Source organism: Terrapene carolina, unplaced genomic scaffold, assembly GCF_002925995.2.
Source record: "Terrapene carolina triunguis isolate 2854851 unplaced genomic scaffold, T_m_triunguis-2.0 Scaffold198, whole genome shotgun sequence".
NCBI lineage: Eukaryota > Metazoa > Chordata > Testudines > Emydidae > Terrapene > Terrapene triunguis.
Genome location: NW_020664549.1, coordinates 2,988,153 through 3,000,989, shown reverse-complemented (window position 1 = coordinate 3,000,989; position 12,837 = coordinate 2,988,153). Strand labels below are relative to the sequence as shown.

General features: G+C 53.3%; 1 protein-coding gene across 5 annotated transcripts in view; it reads left to right on the top strand.

The window, feature by feature from the left end:
* LOC112118445 (plasma membrane calcium-transporting ATPase 4) overlaps positions 1 to 12,837 on the top strand; it is a 98,413-nt gene that overhangs the window by 26,891 nt on the left and 58,685 nt on the right. Inside the window, exon 1 of one of the 5 annotated variants that reach the window (XM_024216765.3) lies at positions 11,499 to 11,676. The exons of the other annotated variants lie outside the window; for them this stretch is intronic. The gene's annotated coding sequence lies outside the window, so the exon portion shown is untranslated. Of the gene's footprint in view, positions 1 to 11,498; positions 11,677 to 12,837 lie in introns of those variants that run through there. 5 annotated transcript variants of the gene reach the window in all.

Genomic DNA, 12,837 nt, shown 5'->3' with positions numbered 1-12,837 from the left:
GGCAGGGATGACTAAAAAAAAACAACATGTAAAAAAAACACGTGGGGCTTGTACTCACCGGGCGGCACTCCTAGTCTTGGGTGGTGGATCCTTCACTCGCTCCGGGTCTTCGGCGGCACTGAAGGACCTGCTGCCGAAGACCCGGAGCGAGTGAAGGACCCGCCGCTGAAGTGCCGCCGAAGACCCGGAGCGCCGCCGGGTGAGTAAAAATTAAAAAGGAGCCTCTAGCCAGGGAAGGGATTCTTGGCCACTTGCCCCCACCCCGGCAGCCCTGCCACTGGGCACGGGGCCCTCTTAGGCACGGGGCCCAATTCGGGGGAATTGGTGGAATTGGCCTAAAGCCGGCCCTGCATGGAAAGGGCCGGATTGCATGCAGAGGGAGGGCAGAGGCACAGTTGAGTTAATGTCTCCTGCAGCTCTGGGGAGGTTCCAGGAATTGCTTTGTCTGCTTGTCCAAAGAAGCAGGGCTGAGCGTGTACACACCTCCCCCTGCGGTGCTGGTGCATGCCAGGCAGACCTGCTCAGCAGAGGTACAGAGCCATGCTGGGGGGGATTGAGGCAGACTGGATGCGTAGCTCCCGAGACTGGAACTGTGTTTGGGGAGAGGCTGTGGGTCAGGACTGAGGTGCATCAGCGGAACTGGGAAGGAGGGGAGTTCCAGGACTGGAATAGCAGAGTGCCGTGGGTCAGGATTGAGATGCATGGGTAGAGCTGGGCATACAGAGCTGCCGGTTTGGCAGGCTACATTTTTGACCGCTAACTTTGTATCATGTCTCCCTTGTGACCTTTAGCTGCCTGGAGAAGAGCTAGCCTGGCCCAGCCAAACTTGCTGCAGGGATGGGGGGTTCTTGACTCCAAGCTGAGGAGACAGGAGTCGTGTCCCCTGCCTGTCACTTCTTGCATGTATTTTTAATGCTGTCCTCACTCACGTCCTCTCCAAGTTGCTGCTGTTGCTGGCTGACTTCACATCACAGAGAACGCTGTACAACAAGCTTCAAAGGGGGCAGGGGCTTCCTCTGGCACACTCCCAGACTGTGCATCAGCCTGCCCGTGCCACTGCTGTGCTGTGCAAGCCAGGCAGAAACTCTGCTGGGAACAGCCCATCTGCCTGGCTGGGGGAACTCCCAGAACCTCCTGCAGTCTGCTGTGAGGGGAATCCTGCTGGGAAGAGGTGAGGAGCGGGAGCCTTTGTGTTTTGACAGGATTCTGTCTTCCCCCTCACTGTAAGAGGAGAAATGCCCTGGGGACCTCTCTGTGCATGGCCCAAGCACAGGGTGGAGAGCCAGGAACTTTAAGAGTACTTTGCTCTTTTTCTAACACCTTCCATCTAAGGATCTCCAAGCCCAGTGAATTAAGTATCCCTGGAAGGTAAGTTATGAACTGCACTATGCAGATGGGGAAACTGAGGCGCACAGATCCAACTTGGGACACCTTAAGTCTGGGGCTGTTTTTTCTCCACTTTCCCCCAGAACAGCCAAGCAACCGTCATTCTATCTGAAGTCAATGCCAGCTGTACCTCTGAACAGCAGAGCCCATCTATTTCCTAAAAAACAGGTCTCCACAATCAGAGGCTATGCCTGAGAATTTGTTCCTTTGCGACTTGCCCCAGGTCAGCGGCAGAGCTGGGGATAGAACCCATGTCCCTTAACCGCAAGACCAGATCTTTCCTCTTGCATTGTAATTTCAGCTCTGCTGCTCAGTCTGAGGCCTTGTCCTAGTCATTTAAAGGGATAACAAATAAGATATATCTAATGCCGATCCCATAGATATGACAAACAATGCCTTATTAGCAAACTTTAGAAAGCTAACCCACCCGGCACGAACGCCTGGTCTACACTGAAAACTCAGCCAGCTGTGTCACGTAGGGGATATAGTTAAGCTGAAGTAAGTTCTGGTGTAGACACCACTAGGTAAATGGAAGAATTCTTCTGTTGACCCAGCTACTGCCTCTCCAGGGGCTGGATTTACTACAGCAATGGGAAAAACTTCCGTCGCTGTACCTGCAGTGTTGCAACTGTGCTGCTGCAGTACTTGTAGTGTAGAAATACCTGTAGGAACTTGGACATCGGCTAAGCTGCTCGTTCATGTTTGTGCATTTCTCTCCTCTTGGACAATGGGAGCCTGCTTCCCTCTTTGGCTCTCATGCGCTAGCAGTGTCTGTGATGTTTGGGTGGTGAGTGCTACAGTTCACAAGGGTGTTTTTTTTTGTTTTGTTTGTTTTTTCCCCAAAGGCTGCTGGGACGAAGCTTTCTGCTTTGGTGGTGGGTCTTCTTGCCTGGCTAGGCAGCGCCTCATGATACAGGGCTGCTCCCAGCTGGTTTGTGTGTGGTGGGGAATGAGGAGAAAACCTCGCTGCTTGGGTTTCGTTGGCTCTGTATCTGGTCAGTGGAAGTCCAAGCTCACCTGAGCCCTCCCCTTGTCCAGCTTTCAGCCTTCTGGGTTCCTTCTCTCTTCCCCATCCCTTCATCCCCTGCTTCCACATTTGCTGCATTGGGTCCCCTTGGATCATGACCCTGTGCCCATGTGTTAGGGGGTGGATTTAATATCCCAGGGCATCAGTGGAGTTTGAACCTGGGTCCTTCAGTGTTGGCACTGTTCTGTTTCACAGTAGTTTTCGTAATGGGCTCCAACTGTTCTGTGGACTCGGCATGTATCACACTCCTGTCGCTTCTCCACTCACCTTTGACACAGCCCTCTCCTCAGCCTACCCCAGACATGTCCCCATGCCCAAGGCTGCAGAATAGGGCCTGTTAAGGGGCAGGCCCAGCAGGGATCGTGTCAGAGAAGGGTGAGCCTCACCTAGATCTGAATACCCTGCAACTTGGTGGGGGTAGTGGAATCTGAACATGGCCCCTTGGCTCATTTCCAGTGTTGATATTGGTGGTTGCTCCCGGACACTGGCCATGGATGTAACCACTCTCAGCCCAGAGGAGTTGACAGTCACCAACACCCCATGAAATGGTGAGAGTAGATCGCTTCCTGGAGTAGGTGGGGGAGGATTATATGGACTGTCAGCCTGCTTGGCTTCTGACTACAGGTCGCACCTGAGGAAATGTCATGGTATCTGTCTGAGCTGTCTTTTTCCCTTCACAGTGCAGAACTGTGACATTACATGATGGTGCTCGGGAGCAGAGGGAGAAGATGTGCTGCGTTAGGGACAGAGGTTGATCAGTGGAGGCAAAGGTGACATCTCATAGTGGCAAATACCAGTCACTTGGACTTGTGCAAGAGTCCATCCCCCTTTGTGCTAGTCTCTTGGGTTTTCTTCACTACCTCATTCAGGAGGCTAATGTTGCTATTTGTCACTAGTTGTATGATAGTGGCACCGTGGGGCCCTGAGCAAGACAGGCTCCTCACCAGTCAGCTGTGTGCAAACACTGGGAGTCCTTTCCCTGAAGAGCTTGCAATGCAAATAGATGTGGGTGTGAGGGGAAACTGAGGCACAGGAGGGGAAAGCGAGTTGCACAGCAAACCAGTGGAAATGGAATCCTGGTTTTCTGAGTCGTCAGTTGGTTACCCACTAGCCAAGTGTTGCTCAATCTTTTTTGATACTGGGGCCAGCTTTCTGCTTTCCTAAACTGTGTCAGAGATCTCTGGGACTGGCAACGGTGCACAGGCCAGTCATTGAGAAACCCTGCACTAGGCCACACGGCCTCCCAAAAGTGGCAGACCTGAACCAAACCTATCAAACTCTTTGGGGGAGTTAGGGTAAAATGGAGCCTGGATCCAGACCAGGGGTAGGCAACCTATGGCACACATGCCAAAGGTGGCACGCAAGCTGATTTTCAGTGGCACTCACATTGCCTGGGTCCTGGCCACTGGTCTGGGGGGCTCTGCATTTTAATTTTTAAATGAAGCTTCGTAAACATTTTAAAAACCTTATTTACTTTACATACAATAGTTTAGTTATCTATTATAGACTTATAGAAAGACCTAAAAACGTTAATGTATTACTGGCACGCAAAACCTTAAATTGGAGTGAATAAATGAAGATTTGACACACCACTTCTGAAAGGTTGCCGACCCTGATCCAGACAATCTCAGGTGTTGGCTTTGCAAAGCCAACCCTGTACTCAGCCTCCTCTGCACATACCTAGGGCTCTCCCCTAACCCACTTTCCAGCTCCACCGCTACCTTGTAAAGCACAAAAGAGTTGTGAGGGGAACTTGGGTGATTTACTGCAGGCGCCAGGAGAGAAATACCAAGGCCTTAGATGGAAGCGTTTCCCCTGACAGCTCGTCTGGAGATTTCCCCTCCTCAGATTTTTTTTCCTGCCTCCTGTATGGTGCAGCCTCCAAGAGGAAAGCCCCTGAGGCTGGGGGTACTGGCAGTCGGACTGCTTCCCACATTCCTGACTCATGAGTGAGGCTTCTTCCAAGTGGTTCTGCTTCTCGGCCGCCCTGTGGCTTTTGCCCATGTATGAGTCTCACCAGGGCTCAGCAGCAGGGTTAGTCAGAGGATCAAGTAGCTTAGATGAATAACCGGTTTAGCCCTGCATTTGGGAAACCGGTTTTGGCAGTTAGCTGATATTCAGGTTGTTTGAACCAGTGAGGGGGCGTGGGGGGGGGGGTTGAGACACACTTCCCACCAATCCTAGACATTCAATGTCTTTCCTTAGCACTGCCCCATTGCCAAAGTCCAAAACCTTGTCACTCCTGAAAGGGAAGAGGGTGCTCCCTTTCTTTGTTAGCTAACCTGTGCTCGGAGCCTAGTGAGGTCAAGGCAGCTGTAGCTGTCACAAGCATGAGCTGGTCAAGGTAAATGTTACAGGGAAGCCTGGTGGTCACCTCAAACTGCACAGCTGCCTTGTTTTGGCTAGGGTTTCACCTCCTGTTACTCACGTTAGCTAACACAACTAAGAGATCACCTTTTCTCCCTAGTGCGGACACTCCCAAAGCCTGACCCTTGTGGCTCTCCCTACTTGAGTCAATGATGCTGTAAATACCGTTAATGGCAGAAAAATCTGTTCCAAAGCTCTCTTTAAATGTGTCATGCAGGTTTTTAAGCTTGACTGGCAGCTCCTGGAACGTTTTCCTAAATCTTCTGCCGCAGGAAATAGGAACGCTCAGGCTGGTGGCATTTCCTGTATTGCTGGAGGGTGCCTCCAGGCAGAAGTTTCCCACACCTTCGCTGCCTGGCAAGACTGGGTTTCAAGGGGTCCCTATAAGGGGGTGCTGTTTCACCTTCCCAATGTCCTGCCCTCTGCTCCTGAGTTCAAGAGCCTCCGTAATGGCCCTGAATTTGAGCCTTCAGCACCTCTGACCTCCTGAGCACGCTTGGTTTGTCTGGGCAGGCTTTTGTTTGGCTGCTCATCGTCATGCTGCTTTGTTCCAATGTCCTCTGCCCAGGGCCAGGTTCCTAGTCCATCTGTGGCTTAGTTCTCAGAAGGGGTTTTTACTTCTGCAGGAAGTCAATGTTGGGCACCTAGAGGAGAGGGGAGCTCATCACAGCCTCCTGTGCTTGCCCCAGGGGAGGACTGAGGTGCATTTGCCATTCTGAGAGTGCTGGGGATGGTACAGGACCCTGTCTCAGGTGGCGGCAGCAGCAGAGCCTAGGCTAAACTGCAGTGCAGGGATGGAGTAACAGGGTCAGGGCATAGGAGGTACAGCAAGTTTTCATGCAGCTCTCACAATGAGTCTTCCTAACCCATAATGGCCCTGTTGTTCTGGGGTCCTTACTCACCTCTGCCAATACCCCCTCGTCCAGATCCGCAGAAGTCCCTGCTATTCCAGTCTTGAGCCCCCTTACCTCTCCCTTGATGCGTGCAGTTCTGTCTGTGCACTTCAGTCCTCACTTGCAGCACTCGATGCTAATCCAGACAAGCTGTTCCCCATAGTCCCCGTGCTCTCCCACATGCCTCCCCTACAAAGCTGGGCCCAATGCTCCTCCATCCTACCCTGCAGCTCCCCCTTCTCTTGCTCTGAGCCCTGGCTTCCTCTGGCAGAGTGCCAGTTGTGTCAAACTGCACAATGGCTTTCCTCTAGGGCAAGTTTTTTTCCTCAGTGTGGATTAGGCAGAGACCACGGAAGTTGTCACTTGAGCCCTAAAGAGGGCACTGGACAGCAGGTGTTGAACACCACATGGTTTCAGACATGGGACTGGAAGCCAGTTTTGCAAATCTGGACAGTCCAAAGGTAGCCTGAGATAAGTGGCCTCTAGCAAATCTGAGACTGGCAAACCCCGCCCCATGAAATGAACCTGGGAGCAGCTTGGAAACTTCCCTCAAAGAAGGGCCAGGCTAGCAGCTGTGGCTGGAGAGACATGGAGGACAAGTGGCTTGGTGATGAACCAGGACAGGTACAGGAGTTGTGGGAGGTGGTGGTGGGTTTATCTGCAGCTTAGTCCCTGCCCAGACTAGGGAGACCAGCTTTGAGGAGGGAAGCCAGGAAATGGGCGCTGCTCGTTCCACAGCTGGTCAGACTCTTACTGACACCTGGCTGAACAGGTAAGTCATGCTGACACACCAGTGCCTGTGCAGCTGACCCCCTGACTAGCACACCGACAGGCATGGCCACGTGCACCGACACACAGATGTGACACACACACACAAGTGTTCAGCAGATGCAGCACTGCAACCCCCATGTGCACATATGTATGTGCCTGCAGTGTGCATGTGTGACAGATGCACATGGATGTTGAATCCCTCAGCGTTGAGCACCCAGCACCCCCACACCCAACCAACCGGTACTTATGGACACAATCCACAATGGATGTGTAGATGCTGATGTACACACCCAGCTGATGTTCACAAGCACCACTCCTCCCTGCTCCGGAGACCTATGCACTAGCACATACATATGGGAGCAGTAACTCAGGCACTGACACACGATTCACTCCTATCTCCAAGGGGCAGGAGAGCCGTAAATGATGGGAGAGGGACAGCTGGCTGGCGGTGGCAGATAGAGCTTGGGCGGAGCAGGGTGTGGCTTATTCCAGTTGTGCACTACCTGGAAGGTAGAGAGCAAGAGCAGTTTCTGCACTGCTCCCAATAACTGTGTTCTCTTCCCTGCTTGCTCCAGAGTCCCAGCTCATCAGAGTGGGTGCTGGCTGGCAGGGAGGAGTGTGGGCGTCAGCGCCATGTGGGAGCTGGGGAATGGTAATGCAATCCGTTTCCTAGTTGCTTTTGTTCCAGCTTCCCAGGGCTCCGCTGCTGGTGGTGGGTGAGGATGCAATGCCGTGTGTGAAGGGGACAAAGAGCAGATGCTCCGTTTCCATTCAGGAAAAGTCAGAAGCATGGAAGCCTGCACAAACACACCAGCCTAGCTAGCAGTGCCCTTTGCAGCGAACGCTGCTGAAAAGTTAGCCAAAGGAAGGCACTTGGGAGGACTCTAGGGTCTCGTGGTTAGAGCCAGGGCCTGGAGATTGTGTTCCTGCCTTGAGCACTGGAACAAGTTGCCTTGCTGCTGTGCCTCAGTTTCCCTTTCTATAAAATAGGGCTGATGCTGACCTACCTTTGGTGAAGCCTTTGGAGATCCCTGGTGCTATGTAAATGATGATAGATTAATTGGCAGGGGGTGCATGGGAGCTAGTTTTACCCCAGATGAAGTCTAAATGGCCAGGTGGCTTTAGGATAGCAGCTGGGCTCACCACTCCAGAAGGATAGGAGCTGGGATGCTGGTCCCATAATGGTCAATGCAGATAGGAACCGGATGGGGGAGACGGTCACCCAGCCATGGCCTGAGGGGGACTGTTTGGGAACTCAGCAGGGAAAGGAGGTGCTGTTCTCTCCTGGCTCCCCCTTATTTTAACCCTCACATTTCCTATGCTCCTGGGATAGGAGCCTGTTCCCCTGAGAACCAGTGATGTGCATAGTTGCTGCCCTCCCCTACAGCGGGCACAGGGCTGAGAGGGTGCTTTCCTGGGGAAGCCAGCCAAGCCTGTCCTCATTGGTGGGTGAGGGGGGAGGTCCCCAGGGGGTTCCCCACTGACACACAGCTGTTACACTGGGGTGGATTTGCTTTCCTGGCAGCAGCATTGGTGGAGGCACCTGTGACAGGGGATTGCCAAGTTCCTCCACATCTCCCCGGTGTCTGAGACGCTGCCACAAACGGGCTGCTCTGAAGCAGTGCTGCTGGGAGGAAACGGACTCCAAGGGGTGTCCGGCAGAGGGAGATCCCAGCTCTGGGGATGAGGAGTTGGTGGGCTATTGAGGGGGCTAAGCTGACATGTGCTTGGGGGGGTGGGGGAGGGAGTGTCTTCCCCCTCCTCTCTCTCCATTTCCTGTTTCTTCCTACTCTCCACCACCTCCCCATCTCAGTTTGGGGTTGCTGGTCTCCACCCCTGGTGCCAGGATCCCCAATCTCTCTGCTGCCTGTGCCCTTAAGTGGTGGCGGCAGCAAATGCTGGCAGTGGGGGACTTTTGCTGCGTTCTCCACGAGCTGCATTAAATGGCTGTCTTGGTCCCAAGCCAGGTGTCCCTTTCTTGGTTGGTTGTGAGCAAGGGTGAAGGAAAGTTCCTGCCCCCAGCATTTGTAGACTGCTCCCTTCCCCATATCCCCATCTCCACCATATACCCGAGCCGAGCCAATCCAATCCAATCCGCTTCTTAGCAACCCCAGCGCCCTGGGAGCCAGGCTCCGAATAACTCCTCCCCTCCTTCCGCTAAATCTGTGGTTTGTAGCCATGAGTCACCTTCGCTGCTCCTCTCATTAGTGACTCTGGATGGGTTATAAATAACCTGCTGAGCCTCCTCGGCCAGGGTCCTGAAAGCCATTGGCATTGATGGCCTGCCCGGGAGAAGTTAACCTCGCCCCTTCTTCCCCCCCTACACACTCTCACTCACACACGCGCAGGCTGGACCCATGTGGGACTGCAGCCAGTTGGCGTGTCAGTTGCCAGGGGTGTCGCTGGCAGTTTGCGGTGTGTGCCATCATCCGGGCACTCAGATGTGTTGGGGAAGGAAGGGTGGGCCTGTTGGCGTATGTTCAGCTCCTCCCACACCCTCAAAAATAAGACTTTAAGGTCCAGATGAACTAGAGACGCTGATGCGAAGCAGGGATGGATCTGGCGTGGTAGACTCCCTTGCCACCTCCTTCCCCAAGTCTTGGCCGAGTTTCTGTGCTCTTCATCTGCTCCTCTAACACCCTGCTCAGCCTCTGGGGAGTAGGCCTGGTGTGTGGCGGCTGAGAGGCAATGGATCAGCTCTCGCCTGTATCGACTTCAGCTTATCTATGCCCTCTGGTGTCAAATTGCTCAGTGTCTGCAGGGCCAGATAGGCTGGGCACTGTCAGAAGAGGAAGGCTGGTTTGGGGCTTAAGACACTGGCTTGCATTCAGTTCCCAGCTCTGCCCAGACTCCCTGGGTGACCTTGGGCAAGTCGCTCTGTGCCTCAGTTTCCCCATGAGTACAATGGGGAGAATAGCCCTGCCCTGCCTCATGGGTGGAGGGAGAATATGTTCATTAGTGTGTGAGAAGCACCTGGATATTTGAGTGATGGACTAAACTGGAATTTCCCTGTCCCCACTCCATTGGTTAGAAGCAGGACTCATTCTCCTCTCCTGCAATAACCCAAAACGGGGCCCATCATTCCCCTGCCGCCTTCCCTGAAGGAGATGAGTGGGGCTTCTCCATCACAGCCTGGGGGTGGGGGGGAGGGGAAGGCAGCTTGGCCAGTTTGAGTGGCTTATCCCACTTGGCCAGCTTTTTTTTTTTTTTTTTTTTTTTTTTAAACCTCCATTATCCTGCCAAGACAAATTTATTTCCAAAACTCTAATCTGCACTATGCTGCTTTATAAACTAATTTCATCTGTCAGTGCTCTACTGGCCTCTTAACTGTCTGGGGAGTGGTCGGGGGGGGTGTGTGTGTGAACAGATGGTTGCCACAGCATGGTGGGGGGTGAGGAATTGGGGGAGGGGAGCAGCCCCATTTATTGTGACTCACTGTAAATCCGGGAGCAGCCGGCAGGGTTGCCTGCCGTTATAGGGAAGAGCGCACCATGAGAGTGGAGGGAATGCATTTTTGTCTCACAGCTAGCAGTGGTTCCCAGAGGCAGCAGGACTGCATTGGAGCACAGATTTATGCAGGAAAATCTCTGCAGTATATAGGCCTGATTCCCTGTTATGCCAGGGCTCCTTTATGCCATCCTAGCAGTGTAAAGGGGCCTTAAAGTGCGTGGAAATGTCCCCCCTTGTGCAGACAGCCTCCCTGGCTGTTGAGAGCTTGCGCTGGCTCTGCTCCAAGCCATGCTGCTGGATGTAGGAGGTGTATTGGGGTGTGGCCAGAGTTCTCTGCTTCCCCAGGCCCATAGGGGTCCATGAGACTCTGTACAAGTTAGAGCAGCCCTGAGGCTGCTCTGATTTAGCACAGGGCCCCAAAATACAGGAAGCCCCACTTCAACCATGCTTCAAGTGCAATAACAGAGGAGCTGAGAATCCAGCCCTGTGCTCTGACATCTACGCCCATCTGAACATGGAGTCAGAGCTGCTGCACCCACGTGGTATTCTCTGATCTACAAATAACCCCCCAGAGGTAGCACTTAACACATCTGCTTTCCCTCCGTGGCATCGCAAAGTCACTTTTTGCTTTTTGGGGATTTTTTTTTTTTTTTGTATTTATTCCTCTCCCTTTCCCGAATCACTTCCGCGGAGGTGAGTCAGCCCTGCAGCCGCGCGCTCAGACCCAGCCCGGTTGTGAGTGTTAATTAAAGGAGGTGTGAGTAGAGCTCGCGCTGCATGAAGTGGCCCTGATCTCTCTCCTCTTCTCCCCCCCCCCCCCCCCCCCAACCGGGGTCCTTTTCCCCGGGGGGTTTTGGGCCCCCGGGTTGGTTTTTTTCCTCAATGCCCTTTTTTTTTTTTTTTTTTTTTTCCCCTCTTGTGCCCCTCTGTGAGCATCTTTCCCTGCTTTGCATCTCTTTTCTCCTTCCTCCTCCTCGGGCCCTGTGTCCTTGGCCGAGCCCCGCTATCCCCGGCTGTGGTCCTGTAGCGATGTTAAGAGCTGGGCTTTTAAAGATTTTTTTTTTTTTTTTTTTTTTGTAAATCTTAAACCCCAAACTGGGACACTTCTTTTTTTCCATTTGGTGGCATAAATAGCATCCTGTGACAAAGCTTTACATTGAGTTTGCCATAGCAACCTACAGCAAAGGCAGTGTTTATAACACCCTGTCACCAGGGCTGGAGAAAACAAGCAGCTGCTGCCGAAGCAGGCTGGGGTGACTCTCTCCAGTAAAAGGGGAGGGGGGGGGCGGCGTCCACCGCGAGGAGCTTCCGGTGCTGGAGCAGAGTTCCTCTACAGGGCCTGACATCAGGGCTATTGTGGGCTCATGCAGTAATCCAGCTGTGGGCACATGGAAATGTGCCAGGCAGCTGCTTCGCTGAGTGGAAGGGACGGGGTCCCAATGCCGCATGGGCCTGGTCTTTCTCACTGACTTTGTTCCTTTAACTTGCTTATAGGAATAAGAGAAGCAAATGGTTTCATAGAAGGACTCAGAAGCCAACCTGTTACTCCCAGAAGAAACTTGGGGGAAGGTTGAAATTGGGCTCTGAAGGCAGCAGCCTGGTTCGTTTTAAGTGGGGCACAATCCTTCCTTGCTTCACCAGCCCTTCTGTCCTCGAAGCAGTGAGCTCGATCCTGATCTCCCAGCAGCACAACATGGGAGAAACGCCATTTGACACCAGGATCAGGCCCATTCTTCCTCCCTTGGATCCTGAAGCACAGCTGTGATATCTGTCCACAGACAGGTGGGGAAATACCCAGAGGGACTCAGAATCTGAGCTGATGAGATACTATTTAATCTTGGAACCCAGAGTGGGGGAGGCCAGGGAGTGGAGGCTAGGGAAGAGGGGGTGATAGGAATGGAAATTAGAATTCCTATCCTCTTCCCCATTGGGGAGTGAACCATGGAGATGGCTGGGCAGTGAGCCCGTATACTACCTGCTACCCACTCCTGTCCAGCGCCGAACTGAATAATCAACTGCGCTTGATCTCTAGACCCTTGGTCTCTGGGAAAGATCATCCCTATCTATGTAATCTGGCTAGAAGCTTACGCTGCACTCAAGGCTGTAGCATGGGAACGCTCTCTGCGAGTTGCTGGGAGTGGGGATGTGTCAAGACAGGGCACCTTCCCAGCATGGAGAGCTGGGATTGTCAAGGTAACTGGGGGGGGGGGGAAGCAAAACCAAGGTAATTGGGACCCTCTTCCAGATGTGCAGCTTCCACTGGCTGTGGGTGTGTACACGCTGAGCCCTGCAGGCTGATCCCAGACCTTGGTGTCTCCACCCTGACAAATAAGTTGTGCATCTTTCTCCTTAGTCGTGAAAGGGCAGTAGGTAGGGTGGTCAGAGCTCAACAGCTTGTGCCTGACTCCCTCCTGCCCCCCCCAGGAGCACCTTGCTACCTTGAGAGCAAAGAGAAACTGCCAACTCCAGGAGATGGCCTAGTAATTCCCTCAGCCAGGGCCAGAATCCATTTTGGGACTTACAAGTACCTCTGAGCATCCCAGGTAAGCCATGTTGGCTGAAATATTGGCTGTGAGCAAAGGAGCCCTCTCCCCAAGTGACACTCTGGGGGAGATGCAGGGAAATGCTGGCCTGGACCATTGTCTCGGGAGACAATACTGCGTACAACCCTTTCCAAAGACCCCAGGAGCGGACAGAGTTGGGCTGGGATCTGCAGACCTGGAGCCGAGGACAGGGAGCCAACAACTTTTTTGTTTTTAGACCATCTTTATCAAAAGGAGTCAGTGGCTTTTGGATGCCTCCATCTTTTTAGGTGCCCAGCTTTGGACCTCTCCAGCCTGAGCAGCCGCTGCTTCAGTCCAGCCCCAGGCCAATCATCCAGCCAGTGCTCGCCACTGATCTCTGCCCTCCCAGATCTGGGAGCTAGGACCTTTCTTCCCCCCC